The 24,166-nt window shown below is 47.0% G+C and overlaps 1 long non-coding RNA gene across 1 annotated transcript in view; it reads left to right on the top strand.

The window, feature by feature from the left end:
* Nucleotides 1–3,956, top strand: part of LOC129069356 (uncharacterized) — a 149,860-nt gene extending 145,904 nt beyond the window's left edge. Inside the window, exons 3-4 of the long non-coding RNA XR_008528993.1 lie at nt 2,974–3,193; nt 3,631–3,956. This is a non-coding gene — a long non-coding RNA (uncharacterized LOC129069356). The remainder of the gene's footprint in view (nt 1–2,973; nt 3,194–3,630) is intronic.
* The last annotated feature ends 20,210 nt before the right edge of the window (nt 3,957–24,166 follow it).

Genomic DNA, 24,166 nt, shown 5'->3' with positions numbered 1-24,166 from the left:
AATTGGGTTAATGGGAAACCGGGTAATGCAGCCCACTGGTTAATTCAGGGTTGGTAAAGGAGACCTGGGGAAGGGAGGGAGGGTAGACCTTCCCGTAGGACCCGGGCCTGCTGGTAAGCGGGAACCTCGGTTTCTCTCAAGTTCTCATCTCTGAGAGTCTAGGCTATCCAGAGAATTTTGGCCAGAGGTCGAGGGAGCTCAGCTTGTTTCCTACTACTTGCCCTGGTTCAGTTCCACCGGCAGTTTCCCCATGTTCTCTGCGGCTTCCCACAGTGGTCTTCTCCTTGGCTTCCTCCTGGCCACATCGCCTATGGCTGTGGCTGCTGGCTGCGCCGCTGCTGGCAGCTTGGCTGGCGCTCCGAATGGCCAGAGCCAGCACTCCAGGTCGTTGCTGCCGGGCTGCGGGCTTCCACACAGCAGCCTGGGACCTGAGGGTGCTGGGGAGAACTGAGAGAGGCGGCAGAGCAGGGCTGAGTGGAGGTGCACGTCCTGAGGCATGTCACCGGTTAGGATCCCTCCAGAAGCTACCTGGTCTTTTTATGAATCATTTAATAACAAGTTACATTCTTTTACTGTTAACTGAGAGTTTTCATGCATTCTAACTTCTTTGATCCTCACAAGTACACTATGCCTTGGGTATTTTCACCACCTCCCTTTTACAGATGAGGAAACTGAGACTCAAGGAGATTTAAATGACTTGGCTAGGGTTTGAACCCAAATCTCTTGACTCTAAAACATCATATCATTCTACTTATCTGTTGCCTCCGAAGTCCTATACCCAGCTGGAGCTGACCTGACAGCATCCTTTCTGTGTGAAACGGCACCAGAGCCGGGGAGCAATTCTGCACCACCCCCAGTCCTGGAACTTCCTGTCTTCTTTCTTCTGTCATTGAGAATGCCAGCCTAAGGGACATTTTATCCTGCACATCTGGGAAAGCTCCAGGAGCCCAGCTCCTACTGTTGAAAGGGAAAAAACTGGAAGGAAAGTTTCAAATCCAACTTTGGGAACCATGTTGGAGGAAGCTGCTCCTGGTGTCTTAGGCTATTTAATTCTTTGGTACATTCATTTGTTCATTCAACAGATACGTGTGGAGAAGCTGTTAAGCACCAGGCACTGTTCTAGGCCCTGGGGTTACAGTGGTGAACAAGACACGCCAAGTCCCTGCTCTCTTGGAGTTCCTGTCCTAGTGTCTGGTGGTAATAAGCCAGTAAATGATGAACAAAATGTTTCAGGCAGTGCTGGGGGCCATAAAAAAGATAGGGAAGGGTAACGGGATAGAGAGAATTATCCAGGAGGTGGGGGTGAGGTCTGCTCCGGTTAGGGGTTAGGGGTTAGGTGCTCAGGAGAGACTCTTGAAGAGGAAACATACCAGCTAAAACTTGGGTAACAGAAGGAGCCTGACAGGAGAAAACCAGGGACAGCAGTTTTTGAGGATGAGGGACCAGGAAGCACAAGGGTCCAAGTGGAAACACAGAATGAGAAGGATAGTAAGGAAATACTATCCTTCGTGGTGGTTAGGTTCTGTGTGCTGTGATCTGGGGTTCAGCAGCTCTGTGCCTCGTGGGAGCAGTTACCTAGGGACCCTGCACATACGTAATGGGATTTCTATGAGAAGACCAGTTCCAAGTTCCAGGACTCCCAGCTGAACTTAGAGAACCAGGAACTGCTTCCATCATAGGCTTCCTCGGAAATGACCATGGAATGGGAAATGCTTTGGCATGCAGGAGAGGAAGAAAAAACCTAAATTCACCAATTGTAGAGACTCTTGGCCCCTGGTATCCTGGTAATGGCAAAAGTCAGAAGGATTTCGAAGTCCATTTTTATGATTTTAAATAGTTCTGCTGGGTTTTTTCGGGGGAGGGGAGAGTTCTGCTCTCTTCTGTTATCAGGATTTCATTTAATTTTTTTTGAATAAGTCACTTAACCTCGCTAAACTTAGTAATATTATATTAAGCGAGGGAGTTAGATTAGATAAACTTGAAGGCATTTTTTCCTTTAAGGCCTTAGAATAAATGCATTTATCACCCTTTTTCTTTGCGTTGCAGCCTTTTCTGCACCTCTGCTTTGGCTGAGGTTAGTGTGCTAAGTGAAAGTGAGTCATTCATAATGGTGGTGGTTCCTTGATGTAAGACAGATCTGCTATTAACCCGTCTTGGCATAGACCAGTGGTTCCCAAAGTGCAGTCCCCGAATCAGAGGTAGCAGCAGCAGCACTTGGGAACTTGTTAGAAATACAAATTCTCAGCCTCTACCTCAGACCCACTGAATCAGAAACCCTGGGGTGTAACCCCAAAATCTGTTTGAACAAGGCCCCCAGGTAACTCTGCTGCACACTGAAGTTGGAGAACAACTTGTGTAGAGTATATGCTTTCAGATCTGGGGTTGCCAGTGATGGATTCTTACGTTTCAGTTATTGTTGTGGCCACAGGAAATGGTTGCGTTTGTAAGATGTTTATCCAGCTTCGCTTGGCAAACAGTCCTGTGACCGTAAAGCAGAAGGCAAGCTCCTGGCTCATGCTGGGATTGGGCCCAAGCTCTTCCAGTTGGCACCGAGTCTTGTTCGCTATTCCAGGTGAGCACCTGCTTAGAGGAGGTGTTAACAAGGGGACACTCTCATCCTGGAGGGAGCCTAGACATAGGGTGCAACAGATGTGCTTTTATGGATGCTGATTTTAGTGATGCTGGTTGTTGATTATGGTTAGTGTTCACACATGTTTAAAGGATTAAACTGTCCTGGGTTTATAAGTCTTTGGTAGACAGATCTGCTTGCACCTGTGTTTTGAAGATCAGTGGTGACAAAAGGTCTTGAGTCCCAAATAGAAAGTCATCTTGTGACTGTTGTACACTGAATTCAGAGTTTTGATCCAGTTTGGTCTCCTTGTCTAAATGTCCACTCATAAAACTAGAATGAGGTGACCAGATGGTCCAGATCACCCAGGACTGTCCCGTGTTTCCCCTTCCTGTCCCTCTCAGTCTGGTGTCTCGGATTTGGCCCTGCGTTGCCTACTCCTGCTGGATCTTGTCCAGTCGAAGGACAAAACGCCCTGACATCTTCCTGAAGAATGGGAAGAAAGGAGATTCTGAAAGCACAGAGTGTAATACCGAGGAAACCAACAGCTGAAGGATTGCCCCACCCCAGCAGGAGCCCAGGGACGGCTGAAACTGGAGGCGTGCAGGCCCAAGCATGGAGGAGGTAAGTCAGCTTCTCTGGTAGGGCTTTGAGGAGGGTTAGTAGTCGGTAGGAATTGGGAGGTGGGGCTGGGATGACCCCGACTGGGCCAGAAGGCAAAGAACGGGAGGCAGATGGTAAAGCAGGAGGTGACAGGGCATGGCGAGGAATAAGCACTTCAGCCCAAGCTGCCCTTGCCTCTCTGCTCACACCTCCTGCCCCTCTTTCTGAAATCTTCCTCTCTGACTGTGCTGTTCCATCCCGGGGCCCTTCCTTCCTTCTGCTTTGCTGTCGGCCCTGCTACCCCTGTTAACCTCTTGCACTGCCTCCCTCCCCACGCTCCTGCTGTGTCCCGCCCACTGCCCGCTCCGGCTGCTTGTCTCATTGCTGTCCATTGTTGACATGATGAAAGCAGGGGAATGGTGGAGTCCCATCGTGATAAGCGCTCTCCCTGTTCACAGATACCAGCAATGACCAAGAGTCACCCCCAGCGGCTCCTGAGCTGTCTGTCCAGGACGCACTGAATTGAGCACACCCAGCAGGACTTTCTCACCTTGCAGCTGCGATCGCTGGAACAAAGACCAGAGAAGCCGAAGCAGCAGCCCTAGTCCAGATGCTTTTTAGAGTTACCCTGAGAAAATTGTCTGTGGAGTTATGACCAGTTTTACCAATGGATATTGTGAGAAGAGACCTTCCCTTCTGCATGGGATTCTATCAACCCTGGAGGCCATTCCCCATGGACTTTGAAGATCTTATATCCACCTTTCAGCAGGCTCTTCTTGCTTCAGCTCTGGGAGTTCTGGTTAATCTTCTCTATGAGAAAAATCTTAATGTTTTCTCCCCTCTGAGTTCTGGATTAAATGGTTTTACCTGAAGCTGGGTCTTTTTAGATTAGAAGTACCACTAGTCATTGCTGTTGTTCAGAAGTTTCCGAGTTCATATCATGCCTATTTCATCTGTGAACAGGGTCCACTCTGGCAGATGCTACTTGGCCTGGTCAGTGTGTCTTCCATCAGCTCCTGGTGCCTTTCCCCTCTCCCGTGTCCCAGGTGAGACTCACACAGTGGCAGTTCTGCCTCTCCTGGTGGGGACCCTGTACTTGGCAGATGTGCTTTGTCTGGATGTGTGAAAGAAAGTGTGGTTTTTGTGAATTTCTGAGAAATTCTTCCTGGAGAAAGTAGCTTAGAGGAGGCCAGCCTTCTCTCAACATTCTTGTCTTTCTTCATTTAAAAGTAACTTTAGTTGTTATCTCTGTTATTGTCAAGAAGCACATGTTTATGATAAAAACATCAGAATGATAGACAAATAAAATAAAAGAAAAAAATTCCCTAATCCTCCTTACCCAGAAGTTAACTACTGAGACTGTTGATAAACCTTCTAGATCCCTTTCTAGGCATATAGTGTCATATGTGCATATATATGTAACTGTAATGCCACAATACCACATATATTCTTTGATAACACTCATTGCTAGTTAAGGTTCATCATGAACAGCTTTTCTATATCAACAAGTTTTAATTACAGGAGAAAAAACTCAGGCCAAGTGTAGTTTACAGAAGATGAGGGTACTAAACCATTTAGTATAAGGGAATAAAGCCATGTGGATACAGCTTGGAGAATGCACATCCCCATTTTCCTTTTTCTGCCACAAGTTACCTGAGTCTGTAGCCATTGTAATGTAAGAGTACTGTACTCATTTACAGAGATATACCATCATGTATTTACCTAATCACATTAGACTGGGCATTTAGGTTGTTTCCAACTTTCCTCTGTTTTAAAGCAGCATCAATTACAATGGTTCTAGTCTCATCTTTATACAGTTATTTCCTTGAGGTAATTCCCCAGAAGGAGATCAAAGGACAATTAGTGAAGGTGACAAAGACCTCCAAGTATGGAGCCAGCATTTACTGCCGTGTGCCCCAAATGTGTTAGAGACTCGGCCACTGGGAGGACCCCCGTGCCTTTTCTGGCGTGACTTCGTATATCCATGCTTGGGTAGCTGGCCTCCTTTCCCTTGCCCAGAACAGAGCATCGCTCTGAAAGACAGTGGAGTTAAGCAGATGGTGAATGAGGGAGTGGTGGTGTCTGTTTGAATTTGGTGTTGGGTGGATCTTGTGATTCCTCATTGGATAGTGAGAAATATTCATTCATTCATAAGCCATTTATGGAGCAGCAACTGTAGCAAGGTGCCAAGCTGGAGGCTGAGAAGACAGAGATGAATTAAACAGGGACTCCATCCTCAGAAAACTCATAGCCTGGAGAAGGCCAATGGCTAATAACCCACATTTACTCCATAGTGGAGTAAGTTCAGTTATACGTCTCAGGGCAGAAAATTTGGACCACTCTGAAAGTCCCAAAGTGAAAACATGAAAATCACACATTATCCACTGGCCTGTTCCTCTCAGCTGTCATTTTCACATGTCTTCAGGCAGCGGGGCTTGCTTGAGGCCATCCTCCCTGGATGCAACCCCCTTTAAGGCGTTGTCTGTGCCCTTCATTTGTTCCTCCAGAGACCCTGGCACCATCTTATATGACTTATTCGGAAATCTGTTCGATGTGAAATCTGAATGGGAGTAAACAAAATTAAAGGTAAAGGGATTCATGGATTGAAATGAAGTCTCGATGTTTTATGTATGCAGGGAAATTTGCATTAATTCATATCCTTCTGCTTGATGGAAACTTTTTAAAAATATTTCATTTTTATAAAAGTAACAATCTCATTTAAGAAAATGTGGGGACTAGAGAGAACTGTTGCCCTGTCTCACCGCCCTACCCCAGAGCTGCTAGCATTTTGGTGATCTTCACCCAGAAGACTGTGTATTCAGGTGGTGTCAGGGACAATATTGGAGGCATACGTGTTTTGTCCAATTTTTATTTTTAATTAAGCACATCTAATAGTGAATTACATTCACATAGTTCAAAATTCCAATAGTACAAAAGCACCGATAGTGAAAAGTCTGTATGGCCCAGCCATCTGGGTCCTTGGACATAGCCAGTGGTATCAGTTTCTTTAGTTTCTTGTGTATCCTTCTAGAGTTTTTTCCATGCATGTAAAACTATACATGTATATAAAATATGAGTGGTTAATGGAGGGCTTGGCATTATTATTACTGATTTCTAAGTTTAACCTGAATTACCTGTTGATCTTAGCGGCCGGCCTGGGATACAGGTAGAGAAGAGGAGAGGAAAGGGCAGAAAGCTCTGTGGTTGTGTGTGTGTGTGTGTGTGTGTGTGTGTGCAGGAGGGAGGTGGGTGGTTGTTGCTGAGGGAGAGAGTTAAGGAACGAGGAGAAGGGAAAGAGCAATTATTCATTCATTCATTCATTTATTCAACCAGTATTTATTGAGCATCTATTAATATGCCAGATTCTAGTCTAGACCCAGGAGTTTCTCGAGTGAGACAAAAGAGACAAAATTCCTTGTCCTTGTGGAAATTTTTAAAAATCGAAGGTGGTAGACAAGAAACGTAATAAACAAGTAAATTACATAATCTATGAGAATGTGGTAAGTGGTGTGGAAAAAAATTAAGTAGGATGCGGGAAATGGGGAGTCTCAGGGGGAAGTTTTAAAGAAAGCAGTCAGTGTGGGCTTCGTTGAGAAGGGGGCAGACGACCACGGACTTGAAGGAGGTGAGAGAGGGAGCCCTGTGGGTATCCGGGAAGGCGCACCTGCAGGAGGAAGGGGCGGTGCAAAGGCTTTACAGTGGAAGTGCGAGTCCCGGAGGCGGCCGGCAGCCCCGCCCCCAGGCTGCCGCTGGCCGCCTGCACCGGGCGGCTCCCCTCAGAAGCCAGGGTCAGGCTGCTGGGATCCATCTGCAGTGCTGAGACTGTCCTGTACCAGATGGTGGTTTCCTTTCTCCAGATTTTTATCTAAATACTTCATTTTACTCTTTACAAGATAATTCTGTGGTTTGGATGTTAATGTAGTCCAAGGAAGGAAAGAAGGGAGTAGCATTATTTTAATAGAAAACGCAGGACTGCTACTCCGGTCCTAGATCCGAAATGAGTCCTGCCCCTTGTTTTCAAGCTGGTCTTCGGTTTCCTCATCTAGAAATTGAAGGGGATGAACAGATGGCTTTAGGACTGTTCTTGGACCCCATAATCAGTTCAGATAGGAAGTGGTGTTGGGTGCTGTCTGGTGGCACTGCAGGGAGGCCGCAGGGGCTTCTGCCTGCAGGGGACTGTGCGGGAGCACATGCTGCCACCAACTTTCCCTGATGAACTGGAGCTCAGCTTCCCCCTTCAGACAGAATTATTCTGAGCAAGTTCAGAATCCCTGATGCTAATAGAGGAGACACAGCGACTCTGCTAATTGCATTCCTCTCCTCGTTCTCTTTCAGCCCTGCCGGGCTGGTGTCTCCCTGCCCCTGAGGTACGCTGGTTCTCAGTCTGCAGTGGCCACAGCTGTGGTGGGGTCTGGGACCCCTCCTTTTGTTCTTTTGGCTTCAGAGGCTCCCTCCCTTCCTTACCACGGTCAGTTTGGATGCCTGGAGCCTTTTATCTGCCCTGGTGAATTAGGCAGTGGGGAGGAGAGGGAGTGTGTCATTGGCATCACCCTTGCTGCATGTGGAACGGAATCGCTATGAATTTAAAAACGGCAATGTGTGTAAAAGGTTGTGGGGGCAGAGCTGGCGCCTTCAGCACTTTCATTTAGGGGGAAAGGTGAAACAGGAATAGAAGCCTTTTCTCTTTCACTCTTAAAGTGTGAGTCACCTTGCTTGGGGTCACTTTATGCTTGTTCCTCAGCGTTTCCTCTGTGTTTCTTGTTTTTGTTTTTTCACTATCCATGTTTGGTATCCTTAGCTGCTGGTAAACAGGGCAACAGATGAGTGACTTCTCCAATTAGGTTTCTCTTCCCTTCCTGGAGTTTTGCGGTTGTTGTTGTTGTTTTGAAGGGGAGCATTGTACCTCCCCTCAGCACTGTGGGAGAAATCTACACACTCATGTGCCTCCCATTGAAAATGGATTCTGAGATGTTCAATTTGTTGAAGTCAACTTCTGATGTTTTCCTAATGCCTTTTAAAATATATACATTTATATGTTTTAAAAGCCCTGTGTTAGTTCTTATATTTTGTGTGATGCCCTTTGTCTCCATCAACTGTTGTGGAGAGAAATTTTATTTGGAATATTCATAACAAGTCTATCGCTAATTATCACTTTAACAATGTGTTATGGAGTGTATCCATGCAGTCATCTGGAAAGGCACATATGCCATGAAATTTGGGACTTGCTGTGCACTGGGTGTGCCCACTCCTAGTGTTTCATCAGATCTTTGCTCTGGGAGGGAGCAGAGGTAGTTTGTCAGAGAGAACGGAGGACTGACTTTGTAGCTGAAAGCGTGCATCCTTCATTCCTGTCTTCACGGCAACAATTTTCAGGGTAAATTGCCTTTGAGTGTAAGAAAAGCCTTGAAATGAAAACCCTTCCACACACCAAATGCCCATTCTGGAAAGCTACAGAGATTGTATCTGAGGTCAGCCCAGGTCAGCCCCAGGTGGACGGATCCCAGTTGTAGATCTAATCGCAGGCAAAGAAGAGGCTGCTGGCCTCAGTGCCTTCCTCGCACTCTGGCAAGAAGGGTGGGGCTGAAGTCACCCTCCCACTGGCAGACCGCAGAAGCAAATGGAAAGGAACGTGACCATCTCAGGAGAGGACAAGCGAACATACCTCTCCCTTTTCTTTCTTCCTGCTCGCTTTTCTCTTGGGAAGGAGAATGAACTCATGCCGGGTTCGTTCTTCAGGATTCTCAGTGGACTGGAGTGTTGGGGGTCTAAATCATCTTATCATGGGGGCACATGGGACTCTTCCCAGCAAGACTTCCTGATGGAAGTGGATGAAGCCCCAGAGGCTGCCTGCGAACGTGGCCCCCTCGTAATGGAACATAATGGAGCAGATCTCCTACTCGAAGAGTTCAGGCCTAGTGTAGTAATAAATCAAGTGGCCTTTATGAAGAGCCATTAATGGCACAGCAGGGAGTGAACTGCCAAACCTGGCTCCATGTGGCTTTGTGGATCTTTGTGGATCCTGCTTTTCACATTAGTGGGGGATTCAGGCCCTCTTTTCGGGGTGTCCTCAGTCTTTTCTGAGGGATGTAATTTGGGTTGTTCTGTTATTGAATCATACCGTAAACTTTTTTTTTAAGATACCTTTGATTATATTTTTTCCATTACCAATTCATTTCCTTATACCCCCCTTGCCCCAGCAGTTGCTGGTTTTCTTACATTTGAAGCTTGGTTTTCCTAGATGTTGCTTTGGAAATAATAACATTAATTATTTTTTGGTTGAGCACTTACTATTTGCTAGGCACATTATTTATGAAAGTCATTAATGAGTAACATTAATGGAGCATTTATGATAACCAAACTCCTAAGCACTTTAGATACTTACCTCACTAGGTCCTCGAACAAAGCTCCCCTTGGAATTATTATTTTCCTGTGAAGAAGCTGAGGCTCAGGCTGGCAAGCTGCCAGAAGGAAGGCATCACTTTTACAATTTTATGCCTGTCTCTACAGCTCTATGCCCCTTTCCCATTTTAAAGCAGCAGGGAAAGTGCCAAAGGAGCAACAAGAAGGTTGGGTACAGGGCAAAAAACTAGGGTGTGTACCTGGCTCTGTGTGGTCCCTTGGGGAATGGGGAATGGGGATGCTGGTTCAGGGCTGGCTTCTCAATGCTGCGCACCATTTGGATCTGGAGGCTTTGCGCCTGTTTAAGAAATATTGTAAAAACTCAGTGCTGGCTGCTTCCGTTAAAAATCGATTCAATAAACCCTGGAATTCTGGTTTGGTTTCTAGATTCTTGTTTGGGGTCCTGGAGGAGCTGGGTGGGGATGTATTTGAGGGGGATAAATTCTGGGTATGTTTACAAAGCAAGCCGCCACAGACATCTCCTGACGCAGCCTTCCTCCACGGGCAGGTGGATGCGGGGCAGGCGCTCTGTGCAGTGCTGGGACGGGCAGGGAGGTGGCGGGGTTGCAGGCAGAAACGCCGGCTGGCTTTGTTGTGGTCTGGCCTGGGCTCGGCCAGGCCACATCTATTAACTGTGCCAGCACCATGCTAATAGGTGGGTGATTCAGCTCCTTCCTGTGTTTTATTACCGGACAGAGACCGTAACAGCTCTTTGATTTAGCTAGTTAATAAAGTCAGCTATCGGGCTCCACTGTTTAACCACTGCCTGGATTGCCTGGGGCTCGTTGCTTTCTGAGAACCTTCTGATATTGTTTTAGAATTGAAGAGAGAGAAGGTTGTGGGATCTGCAGGCTCTGTGGGAGTCTCCCGAGCCTCTGGCTGGCTCCTTCCTGGGCAACCCGGCCAGCCCAGCACCTGCACCCCTCCAGTGCCAGGCCTCCACTGGGTTCTCCTGCCCCGGGGTCTGCAGGATCTGATCAGCTCCGTGGGCGTCATGCCTAGAGGTTAATATCTGAAGGATCTGATGAGCTGTCTGGGAGAGAAGGAGGGAGGGAGTTGTACGAGAATGTGGGGGTTTCCATTTGAGTCTCCTGTAGGTTCCTAGGGCTGCTGAGACAATTTACCATGAACTGGGTGCTTAAAACAAACTTACTCTCTCACAGTTCTGGAGGCCAGAGGTCCAAGATCAAGGTGTCATTAGGGCCATTCTCCTGTCGAGGGCTCTGGGGAAAAACCCTTTCTCACCCCTTCCTAGCTTCTGGTGGCTGCCGGTGTGCTTGGCGTTCCTTTGCATGCAAAGGTGTCATTGCAGTCTCTGCCTCTGTCACCCCATGGCCTTCTCCCTGTGTGAGTCTCTGTGTCTCCTTTTCTTATAAAGACACTAGTCATGTTGGATTTGGGGCCCACCCTAATCCAGAATGACCTCATTTTGACTAATTCTACCTGCAAAGATGGTATTTCCAATAAGGTTATAGTGTGAGGTCTGGAGAGACATGAATTTGGCGGGGGAGCGACACCATTCACTCCAGTCCAGACCCTTTGAGAACAAATGAAAATGACACGGGAACCCTGGTGAACTGATTCATAGAAGTGGGTGTGGAGAAGGGCTGGGCTCAGGCCTCCCAAACAATTGTAGGTGGCCCCATCTAGTCGAACTTTCTGTGACGATGGAAGTGTTCTGTAGCTGTTGTCCACCACAGTAGGCACACTAGACATTTGGCTAGTGCAGCTGAGGAACTGGATTTTATTTTATTTATTTTATTTTATTAAGATTTATTTATTTATTTTTAGAGAGTAGGGAAGGGAGAGAGAAAGAAAAGGAGAGAAACATCAATGTGTGGTTGCCTCTTGCACGCCCCTAACTGGAGACCTGGCCCGCAACCCCGGCATGTGCTCTGACTGGGGATTGAACTGGCGACCCTTTGGTTCGCAGGCCAGCACTCAATCCACTGAGCGACTCCAACCAGGGCAGGCACTGGATTTTAAATAGTCACACGTGACAGTGAAGATCTAGACCTTCCCAAGATGGAAAAGAGAGAAGCAAGGGGGCGAATGTTTCCAAAGTCTGGGCAGAGTCGTTCGCATCCAGGGTTGTCGCCGGAGGTTTACAAAGCTAGGCAAGGTAGACTGCTGCTCCCTCGCCATCCTGATTAGAAGGATGTCATATGAAATCCTCTGCTGGATCTGTGTGTCACAGTCTGTCTCGCTGCAACTCCCTCAGGGTCCTGCCACTCCTGAATGGTACCCGTCAGGGCTGAGTCAGTGCCCTCACTCATGGGTTTTCCCACACACAGCGTTCCCACCACCCTGCTGCCATTTGCTCATGCCCTGGGCCCTCCGATGCTTTAGCTCCATTTCCTTGAATGCTCCTATGGGCAAATTAGGAAGGAGGTGCCATGGAAGTGCCCACAGTTGGCCCTACCCTCATCTCCAGGGTCAAAGAAGGCTTCCTGGAGGGCGGGGTCCTTTAGCTGAGGCCTGTTTCTGCTGCGGAGAGCCCAGGCAGTGTTTGTATACAGAAGGGAGTGCTCGGGATCCTAGACCTTTAGGGCCAGGGGAACCTCAGCAATTATCAGGATGTGATCTCGAATGTTCTTGAAGCACCACAGCCTCTTCAAAGAAAAACTTTCTTGGACTTTTGATATGTAGAGCCAGTAACAGGGGCTGCTGGGGGTTGGTGGGTGAGAGGAAGAAGAGGCCCCACCTTGCCCTCCCCTGTGGACCCTGAAGCACGGGGTGAGGAAACCACTGGGGGAGGCTCACTTCCCCTGTGGCTGACCAAGAAGTGGAGGCCCAGAGAGGTAGAGGAACTTGACAGGGGCACACAGCAGGTTGTGTGATAAGTGCTGTTGATTGGCAGATTTCTGATAATCCATTCCTGGGCCATCTCCAAATGCTTGACGCCCTTTTTAAGAGACGGTAACTTAGTCCAATTGTCATCTGTTATGAACAAACTATGGGTTCTAGGATTAGATGCCCTTTCTGACTTTAATCCCATCAGGAGATGGTATTTGGTTTAGTTGCTATTTTTATGTTGTAGACTGGCTGAGGTTTGTAGGTGGTTCTAAGTTATGCATGGCTACCCCTCCCAGCTACCATGCATTGAATGCGCCCACACATGCCAGGTACTGGGCAAGGTCACCTCACTGTGTCGTTTAATTTTCACAGCTTGGTGAAGTTGGTATTACTGACTCTATTGTATAGAGGAGGAAATGGAGTCTCAGAGAAGTGGAGACAGGATTCCAAGTCCATGCTCTCTGCATAGGCAGATGCCGCCGCCTTAGGAAGATGGAGATAAATGTGAAACACCTTGGATGAATTAGAAAGGGGGTCCTAAAAAAATCAGAATGTCATTTAAGGGCCGAGATCAGACATTATGACTCAGGAGGGATGGGGAGGCCAGACCTGAGGCTGACCACAAGCGGATGCGTCAGCCAGGCGTCCAGACAATGCTATGGGGTCTGAAAGTGTGGAAAGGAAGCAAGGAGTGATGTGACAAAATTATAGAAAGAAAAGACAACTTAGTGGTTGTCAGGGTGGGGGGTGGTTAGTGGGGGTGGATGTAAAAGGGCAACGGGAGGGATCCTTGTGGTGATGGAAGTGCTCTGTATCTTTCCTGTATCGATGACAGTACCTGGGTTTGACATTGTGATATTTCAGTATCACATATTGATATTTCAATATAGTTTTACAGGATGTTTTCATTGGGAGAAAACTGGGTGATGGGTACACGGGGTCTCTCTATATTATTTCTTACAACTCCATGTGAATCTATAATTATCTCAACAAGTTTAATTAAAAATACATATAAATCCTGAAAAAAAATAAAAAAGGAAGCAAGGAGTTCACGGGGCCATCTGAATCCAAGGAGCAGAATTCTGATTCTTTTCATGTGCTGAAAGGAGAGCTTGAACATTGTCTTCTGCAGCAAAGATGTATTCACATGTCCATATTCGAGGCATTTAGGCTTAGCACGGCCCCACAGAGTCAAGGGGGCCACCGCTGCCTGGAGCTGCTAAGGTAGAAACAATGTTGAGGTGGAGAGTGACAGAGGGCCATTGGAATCCCTGGAGGTGGTGGGCTGTTCCTAAATTCTGGTCAGTCAGGCAAGTGATAAACACTTGGGTATCTACTGGGTACCAGGGACTATTCCAGGGCTAAGGACTCAGAGGTAAGAAATCCACTGTGCCTGTCCATAATTCTTGTGTTGTAGAAGAGGAGACAAGGAATGAAAACAGAACAAGAAAACAAATAGGGCATGTCAGGTACTGACAGGTGCTATGAAGAAGACAGAAGAGCAAAATGTGGCCAGAGTGAGCTGGAGTGGTCAAGGAGGGCTTCTTTGAGGAGGTGACATTTGAGGACGATAAGAGGAGGTAGATATGTAGAGAGAGCAGGTTCAAAGTCCCTGAGACAGAGAAGCTTGTTGTGTTGGAGGAAATCAAAAGGTATTGCTGGGGGTGGGTGGGAAATTGGGGGGTAGAGGAAGATGAAGCCAAGGAGATGCTCAAGGTCCAGATCCTATAGGCTCTTGTGGGCTTTGCTAAGGAGTTGGTATTGGGAAACCACCCTAGAAAGTCTGATCTTTTTTTGTGAGGGGTGTATTTTAGAGGGGCAAGAGTGGAGAAAAAGCGACCACGATCTACCACTACACTAGTCAGGCAAAGATGGAGGTGGCGTGACTAGGGCTTTCGTGTGGAAGTGGAGAGTTGTTGGATTGGGGTGTACTTTGGAAGTAGAGCCTTAAAGATTTACTGGTAGTTTGAACATAGGTGGGGCAGAAGGAGAAAAAGCCAGGATGAACCTGGGTTTGCCATTTGCATCCTACCACATCTAACTCCAGGAGATAGGTCAGATTCTTTTTGAACCTTGTGAGTTTCCTTCAGGGGACAACACTAGAAATAAATGAGGATTGGCTGAGAGCCAGTAAGTTGGGTGGTTACCAGCTGGGAATCCAGTTACCAATTTTATTGATCTGGGTTCTTAGGCTTCTTCTTGCTGCAGGTAGCAGAGAACACACTCATGTTGTCTTGTTGATGGGGTTAAACGTAAGGATATTGAGGTGTGATGAGGGAGTTCCAGAAACCATCCGGGAAGCTGCCCCTTGAACCCCAAAGAGAAATGCAGTGTGTTCCTCACCACTAGGGCCATAGACGTTGCTCAAGACCGGGGCATCTCTGGGTACAGGTGGCTTCTCCATGCTTCTGACCCAGCTGTCCTCACTTTGCTGCAGTCACGATTGCCTCATTCTTTACTCCCTGGGTCTCACTCCCAGCTCGCAACAGGGAGAGTTGGCTTGGACAGGCTGGTCCACCACAGGGCATGTCTGCAGGCCAGAGGGCTCAGGCCAGGCCCAGGCTAGGGCAGCTGGAGTCCTTGACATCTCCCCTGAAGGCCCTTGTCTTTGGCTTGTGCATGTATTCTTGACCTAATCATGGCTAGAAAATTGGGGGACACCGAACGTGGCAGTGCAGATGCTGAGGGCCAGCTATGGTCCCCAAGGACATCAGGGTTCATGAACTCACTGGTTCATGGACTGTCCTGTGCATGTAAGTCACATACGCTAGGAAGACAAATGTCAAGTGGACAAGAAGGAGCTAACATGGCAGGTTAGGTTAGCAACTTCTTTTGGTGAAAGCACGAAGAACATAAAATCCTCTCTTACCTGCGTAATACTTTATCTCTAGGGACTCAGAATTAACTCTATCTTTGGTGCTGCTTCTTAGCATGGCCCAGGGAGCACTGCATTCATCCACTGTCTATCGGTTCATTGAGTGCGTTTGTTGAAGGGCACTGTCTGGGCCCCACCTGGTGCTTCAGAATCAGGATCAGTCCAGGGGGGAGAAACACTGCCCAGGGGATGTTGGGGAGATCTGCTTCCTTTCTCTTCACAGTGGCCGACTCTGAATTGACCATGGATTTTCTCCATCAGTCCCTCTAAGGTTAACCATGGAGGAGTAGAAAGAATTTTTTTGTTTTTTGTTTTTCCATTAAATTTGTTAGGACTATAGTTGCTATGGACTGAATTGTGTCCCCCTCAAAATTCATATATTGAAACCTAACTCCCAATGTAGCTATAGTTGGAAATGAGGCCGTTAGGAATTAATAAAGTGAAATGAGGTTATGAGGGTGGAGCCCTGATCCAATAGGATTAGTGTCTTTTTATGGAGAGACACCAGAGCGGGTGTTCTCTGTCTTCATCAAGTGCATGCACTGAGGAAAGGCCGGGTAAGGACCCAGTGAGAAAGTGGCCCTCTGCAAGCCAGAAAGAGAGGTCTCTCCAGAAACTGTATCAGCTGGCACCTTTGTCTTGGACTTCCTAGCCTCAAAAACTATGAGAAAATTAATTTCCGTTGTTTAAGCCACCCAAGACTGGTATTTTATTATGAGAGCCTGAGCAAGCTAAGACAATAATATTTTCGAAACAAGTTGCTTTCTACGTACTTTGGTTTCTTTAATGTCTCTAGATTTTCCTGGTGCTTACTTGCTGGGGGGTCAGTTATTCTGGTCTCTAACCCATGCAGATTAAGTGGTGTCACTGTTGTGCTCAGAATCCTCCAATGGCTTCCCATAGTGCTTAGCGTGAAATCCAGAGTCCTCCTCCTGACCATTGTAATCTGGCCCCTGCCTGCTGCTCCAGCTTCACAGAACAACCCTCCATCTTATATTACTGCTTTCTGGCCCTAAGTGCATTCTCACCTCAGGGCCTTTGCACTTGCTGTTCTCTCTTTCCAGAATGCCTTCTCTGGCCATCCCATCTCAAATAGTGTTCCCTAACACTCTTTATTCTCTTGCCTTCCTTTATTATTTTTTGGGAGCTTTTATTACTACCTGTCACTATATTATGTCTATCTCTTTCACTATAATGAAAGCTCTGTGAAGGCAGGGACAGGTGTCTGTTGTATAAATCGCCAAATTCCCACATAGCACCTGGCACTTAGTAGATGCTCAATACAATAGATGCTCACTAAATAAATACTGAATGAATGAACCTCACCACTAGAATTCTAATCATGACTTAGTAGAGAAGCCTCCACTTTGCTGTTTTAATCTAAGAGAACCAGAGATCTATTTCTTCCTGAATGTTCTGCCTGAGTCAGACCCTTCACACTATCATTATCAGTTGCAGCCAACGTTTACTGAGCACTTGTGTGAGAGAATACATTAGGTGTTGATGAAAACTGTATTTTAGTCCCTGCATTTTATAGGGTAAGGGCCGGCCAGGAAGAACCCACAGAACAGTGGCAGTGACAGGGTCCTCTGGGGAAGGGCTTGTGCATGTGCCCTCCGCCCCAAGGAGCTGTCTGCTCAGAGCGGTCAGTGGGAGGCTCATTGAAGGTGCCCCCTCGCTGCAGAGATCTGAGAAAGAAATTGGCTTTAGGTGGAACAGAGAGGCTCTGATAGTATCTGTAAAAGCTGACAGGCCTCCCAGACGGCCACCATCTCGTCTGTCCTCCATGCTTCATGCTTCTCTAGCCCATTTGTGAGGCACATTCAGTGTGGGCATGTTATGCAAGGTCCAGCCACAGGCTGGGAGGGAACAGGGCCAGCTGGACTCCTGAGGCCCTTCCAGCTTCTTGACCTTTCTTATTCTGTGACTGTGCCAAGGCATCTGGCCCCACTGATGACAGACAGGAAAGCAGGCCCCTGGCAGGGGGTCCTTTATGGGGTTGCAATGCCACCTCCCTCTCCCACTGTTCTTCCCTATTCCGGGGCTTGTGGACTCGCAGTTCCACAAGTGGGAGGTTCCCACGCTGAGCAGGCTAAGCAGCTTCTCCTCCGAAGCAGTGTCCGTTGAGAGTTTGTCAGGGCTTGGATTTCCCACCATGACCCGCCTGTGTTTAGTCATTGTCCAGATGATCTGGACACCAACAGCAGGACTCATGGAAGGGGGGCACCTTTTCTCTGTGGTCTCAGGTGAGGTACTTGTATCTCCCATGACGCGCGAAGCCAGCAGTGGCCAGGGAAGGCTCTGGGCCCCACCCAGCTTTCCTGAGGCCCAGGGACCCACTGTGCTCTTGTTAACAGTAATTACAAATCTGGGGAAGCAGAGGGAAGGGCACAGACTTTGAAGTCAGGTGGCTCTGGATTCAGGTCTCACCTGTACCCTTCATACCTTTGCGCTCTGGACTAAACTCCTTAGCTTCCCTGAGCATCGTTTCCTTGCCTCTACGTTAGGAATAATTTCATCCTGTCACTTTAGTTTCTTCCCTCTTCTTTCCCTCTCTAAGCCAGTGAGCCTCAAGTATAGCTGGCCAGTGGATGAAAGGCCTCAAAAACCAGTCCTCCCATGTGGTGTTGCATCGTGTGGGAAGCTGGACTTGGTGGTCTCTGTTTCCTGCCAGTGCTGGAGGTATAAATCAGTGACAAGAACACAATTTCATGGTCATCAGGGCCATCTGGAGACCCTGACAGACACTCCTTCAAGAACCACTCTCCTAAGCATTTGGTCCCTTTAACTTGTTAAACCCACGCAGTCTAAACACTGGTGTGGGAACCCTGATAGCAGGAGCCCTTGACATTGTTTTTCATGGCAACGTAGTTGAAGAGCTTATTTTCAGCTGGGTTATTGTATCTGTGCCTCTTCCATGTGCTCAACTTGCATTTGTAGGATCTGTCCCCAAACCAGAGCCCACAGTTCAGGGTTCTCATTTAACCTAAGAAGGGTCAGACTCCCAGTGTCATGTGACAGGTACAGATGTAAAACTTGGATCCACTTGTAGAGATCAGCCAGGCCTCTCACCTGGAGGAACAATGAAGGTTATATACAGCCTTGGTTTTGGGACCGGACAGATCTCAGTTTGAATCCAAGCCCCAGCATATACTGAATGGGTGGCCTGAAGTATGGTAGGTAACGTCTCGGTTTCCTTACTGTGAAATGGGAATCTGAGATGGTTGTGAAGGTTAAATTAAATAACCCTGAAAGAGTTGGTGCTTTGACTGAACACTTACTAGTTACCTACCAAGTGCCAGTCACTGTGCTAGAGACCCTTTGAAGACCCAGCAAAGCCCTGTCGCTTTGCTCCTGAGTTTTCTGGTTTATGAGATGCTTTAAAACGCACCCTGTGAGTTGGTCACCATCACCATCCTGGGTGATGGGTGCAAAGGTGAGGGCATCTTCATATTGTGAACAAGGACAGTGAATGGTCCCAGGGAGGTGAAAAGGAACTGGAGAAGGGTCTTGTCACCAGGGTTTGCCAGTGTTGGGCCAGCGGCTGGTCTCTGACTTTTTGCAGAGCCCTTCTTCTATGCCTTTGCGACTTAAAGCCTGATCCATAGACCAGCAGCATCGGCAGCACCTGGGAACAGTTAGGAATGACGATCTCAGGCCCAGCCCCAGCTCTTTTGATCAGAACCTGCATTTTCAGAAGATTGCTCAGGTGATTTGTGTGCACATTAAAGTCTGAGAAACTTGGCTCAAGACCAGGCTCATAGCCTCTACTTGAGGCATCAAATGGTAACTTGTCCCCAAGCTGAGAGTCCAGTCTTTAAAAAAGAGAGTACAACTGTGTTGGATGGCAGCATAGTGCAGTGGCTAAAAGGCAGAGCTTTGGACTTAAACTGTCCAGGTCCAAACGCTGGCTCCACCACTGGCTCCATGAGCTAAATGACATGCATGGTGTGAGATGTGCTCTCTCCTTGCTCCAGTCCCCTTGACTCCATTAACCAAGGTGGAGGATGAGAATACCACCTCAAAATGACTGTTGTTCATTTTGTTGTTCATTAAATATGGTAGCTGTTAGGAGCAGAGAGCTTGCCCCAGGCCAGGCACTGCTCTCAGTGTTCACATGACCATGGACTTGAGCTGGCAGCCTCAACCAGTGTTAACTTTCATCATTACCTCATAGGACTTGGGAAAGAGACCTAACACTTTTCATGGTATTTATGGAAAGCGGAGAATGATTATTTCATAGTGCTCTAAAGGTTTGATGACCCCACGTTCCACATGTCCTTAAATACTGAGTCACACATGAAAGTGTTTCTAGCATTTATATAATCATGAAATTGGCATCCAAAAGCCCATCCATACTCACTGGGTATTGCAAAATGATCTAGGAAGCTCCTTTCCAGCTCAAAAATTCTGTGATTCCCTTGTGGTTTATAGAGACAGTAATTTTGAGCTGCATAACCATGTAAATTACAGAATGCTGGAGCTGTCAGAACCCCTAGTGATCACCATATGCAACACCTCATTCTGCAGATGAGACAACTGAGGCCCAGAAAGGTCCAGTGACTTGTCTAACGTCACACAGGTGGTCAATGGCAGAAACGAAGCTAGAGGTCAGGGCTCTTAACTCCCAGCCCAGTGCTTGCCACTGTGCATGAATGGGCATCTTCTCATTCATTCTTTCAACAAGTATTTCTTAGGGGCTTGTGCAGTGCTGAGTGATGCTTAGAAGCTGAGTATACAGTGGTAAGCAGAATCACAAGGTATCTTTCCTCTGGCGCTTACTTCCGGGTGGGAAAGCAGGTGAAAGACCATGAACAAGTAAGAAAGCAAAGACCAAGACAGTTTTGGTTGTTGATGACTGCATAGAAGGAGAAAAAAAAAGTGACATGCTAGCAATTGATTTGGGCAGAGAAACATTAGACAGGACTGTGAGAGAAGTCCTCTCTGATAGGGTACATTTGAGATGAGCCATGAATAAAGTGAAGGGGTGAGTTGTGCCTCTATGGTGATACGAAGCTTCCAGGAAGAGCCAACCTCCTCCTGCCTCCTGTGCTCTTAATCCTGGTACCAACTGTCACAGGTCAGGTTCCCCAGGAAACAGGCTGGGAGCTGGAGATCTGTGTGTTGGAGGCGTCCTGGGGAGAAAGGGAAGCGGGCTGGGGCACGTGAAAGGTGGGGGTGAGGCAGTAGCCACGAGGCTCAGTTCTGTAGAGTTTTGGCTCTTCAGAGTTGTCCCATGTTGAGGCAAAGGGGCCGGGCCCCATGCAATTAATTGATCAATCAATCATTAGATACAGGCTGCCCTGGGGGAGGGTCCATGACTCCCTTTAGTGACGCAGTTTGGGTAATTCCTGGGGAAGGATTCAGCTGTGAGCCTTCAGCTGGCCACATCCCTACAGCTGGGAGAAGGGGGGTCAGGGCAGAGCCACAGCCTCAACCACGGCCTGTCACTAAGGTGCCAGGATTTTTGTGCTGGCAGGACTGTCCCACTGGAGGATATAAGGACTTCTTTATCTTGATTTCTGTTTGTCTTGTCTGAGTATTCATTTATTTATTATATAATTGTTGATATTTACTGACTTCCAATTAATGGGCTGGACCCTGAAGGGGCAGAAATGACTTAGGCACATATTTCATCCTGGAGTTTATAGGCTTTAGGGGAGAGAAAACAGTTGACAGAGAAATAGTTAAGTGACTATCTCCTTATGGCTCTTCTAGCCAGTGAATTGTACAAAAATGCTTCTTCTGTAACTCGCACTGTGGTCACTTAAACATTGAAATCTGTGGGGTCAATGAGTGCTTACATAAAGTATGCACATCTGAGTGAGTTCACCCTTATTTAATGAACAGAGATCATGGGAATTTCACAAACCCATATGATTAGCTTTTGGGCGGTTAGGGAAGAGGGAAGGGAAAGATGAATTGCTTGTACACCTGAATAATAATAAATACAGCACGTATTTGTGAATCCCTTACTCTGTGCCAGGTGCTGTTCTAAGCCCTACATATGAACTAATTCTTACAGTCCCCCAACATTTCACATCCTGCTGTTATTTTATTTTACAGATGAGAGAATCACAGAAATTTAGGGATTCTTGAGTTATTTTTTAAAAAGTTAGAAACAGAAAGTCAACATTTTAAAGAAGGTAATTAGTAAATCTAAAATTACATGGACCCCTCCAATTTCCTTCTGACCTTTGAATGTATATGAATATATTTGATGGCTTCTCTCAATTCACATGTGTTAGATTATACTGTGCCTTGATAGTTTTATTATATGTTGGGATCACATTTCCCCCTTATTTCTGCACCTCTGAGGATCATTCTGAAAAGTGTTAGGAGCAATGGCTTTCTGTGCTCAGAGGTTTTTGTTGTGACTGTCTACGGGCCACTGGTCTGGATTTATAATCATGCCGTTGGTCAGGAGCCAGGACAAGCAGCAGGATCGGGGTGGAGACAGAGAAGGAAGGCCCTGGGTTTCCTAACTCGAATACGTGAAAGTACATGAGAGCGTTGGAGAACCATAAGACCCTGTGCCAATGTGATATTTTCATCCTGTCTTCATCTGGATTTCCGTAATTGTGTGTCAGCTCTGATTCTAGTTTCTTTTGATAAAAGCAAAAAATTTGTTTGGTTTTTTTTCCATAAGATGCTCTAGCAGTGCTTAGTTGTCTTTAACTTCATTAGAAACAATTTTGTTAGATTGTATTGTGACAGCTGTCATATCAGCATGCATTTTTAAAAAGCTTACTAAAATTGGTGAATTTTTGTGTGGACATTTTAATATTGAAAATGGAAGAAAATATGCAACATTTTCAGCATATTATGCTTTATTATTTCAAGAAAGGTAAAAAAACAACAAAAAAAAGATATGTGCAGTCTGGAGAAGGTGCTGTGACTGATTGAATGTGTCAAAAATGGTTTGCGAAGTTTCATGCTAGAGATTTCTTGCTGGATGATGTTCCATGGTTGGGCGGACCAGTTGAAGTTGGTAGCGATCAAATCGAGATATTAATTGGGACCAATCAATGTTATACCACTTAGGAGATAGCTGCAATACTCAAAATATCCAAATCAATAAAGTTATTGGTGAAAATGAAAAATGTGTCTTTTATTTTGAAGAAAAAACTAAACAGATGTTTTAGTTTTTTCCCAGTATATTCAGGCCGTTGTCAGGACCCAGGACAAGCAGCAGAATTGGGGTGGAGACAGAGACGGAAGGCCCCTGGGTTTTCTAACCCAAATACGTTAAAGTACATGAGGGCGTTGGAGAATGATAAGACCCTGCGTCATTGTGTATTTTTGTTCATCATCGTCTGGATTTCTGTAATCGTGTGTCAGGTCTGACTCCAGTTTCTTTTGATAAAAAGAAAGACCGGTTTTCCAGTAAGCATGATATATTTAAGTGGATGTTGTTCCCATTTTGTAAGGCTTCACCTCTGCTCATGGTACAACGCAGGGGTCAAAAAGTGGATGTGACATGGACAAACAGGTAAGGTCAACAGGCCATGCAGGATCGGGAAGAGGGGGCCCTACAGAGTCTGGAGGTCCAAGGGAGGGCACCACTGAGCCAGCTCCAGGGCAGCTCTGCCTGTGGGAATGTTGCACAGAATTGGCCCAAAGTCCTGATATTTAATGTGAAATCTTAGTTCTTAGCCAACTAATTCAGACTTTTATAAAAGACTGTGTATACCCAATAAAGCATATCCTCAGACCAGACGGAAGGACTGCACTACATGCAAGCAGGGGGAGAGATGCGGGATGGGGTGTTAGGAGACTGACCAGGGCACAGGGTGCTCGACAAACATCGTTGAAGGAGCCTGAATCGGTACTTTGAGCTCTAAGATCCTGGACGGGCCACATATTCTGGATCAGCTTGAGGTTCTTCATCTATACAAGGAAACTTTTGCAAATTTACAGAATTCATAATGTGCACGTGAGCACCTACCATGCCTGGAGTCGGGTAGCCATACGTGCGTTTATGGTCCCAGTGATTCCCCCAGTGCTTGGCAGTGGTTCTCCACCTCGGCTGCACCTGGGAAGGAAAACACCCCCTCCAGGCTGCACCTTAGGCTTCTTACACCAGAGTCCCTGGGAGTGAGATTTGGGACCTGTATTTTGTTTTCAGTTTTCCCAGCTGATTCCCGTGGTGGCCAAGGTAGAGAACCACTGCTTCAAAGAATTAATATCTCTCAGAAATGCCTTCGAAGCCAGTGGTCCATTCCTAGAATTCCCCAGGGAAGGCCATTCATCATCCTGTTAGGAAGGATTACATTTTGGACAGAGTTGAAAGACAAAAGGCCATCAAATCAAATTGGTAATGCCACTTTGATTGTTTCAAAAAGTGAGTTAAGATCTCTTCTAAATAAGGAGAAAAAGGCCCCGGTGTGGTTAGGGATTGGCTCTGACAAAGGCAGTTGTGAGCACCTGTGGATTGTAGATGCGATGGCGCAGCAAACAGGGACACTGGGCAGTCCTGAAGTCCGGGGTGGAGGCTGACAGCCACCCAGTGCGCCGACCTCTCTGAGAACCAGCTCTCTTTACCAGAGTCCAGAGTGCACTTGACAGAATTAAAGTCATTGTTTTCTGTAGTGTGCAGCTGGGTGTGAGAGCTGAATGGGGACAAATTTGGGGCCATGGAAAGGACTTTATGAAGTGAATCTGTGATCTCAAGGAATCTGTGTGGATAGCGTGTATGTGGGGTAGGGATCACCCCCTCTGTGTCCATCCACCCCTACCCCTCTTTTTTCACTGTCTTTATAGTCCTGGGCCTGTGTCTCTCCCAGCTCCGAGCAGTCTTGCCACATGGTTGAGATGTGCCAAGTCCACCTATAGATGAGGACTTTCTCTTCAGAATTACTGTCACAACGGGGCTGCCCACCTCCCCCTGCCCCTCCAGTCAACACAACTGCCAAGGGGGTGCA

The sequence above is a fragment of the Pteronotus mesoamericanus genome, unplaced genomic scaffold (assembly GCF_021234165.1).
Source record: "Pteronotus mesoamericanus isolate MK-2021 breed Mesoamerican mustached bat unplaced genomic scaffold, CSHL_Meso_final contig_221, whole genome shotgun sequence".
Lineage (NCBI taxonomy): Eukaryota > Metazoa > Chordata > Mammalia > Chiroptera > Mormoopidae > Pteronotus > Pteronotus mesoamericanus.
Note: the sequence above shows the minus strand (reverse complement) of the source record. Positions and strands in the feature narration are given on the sequence as shown.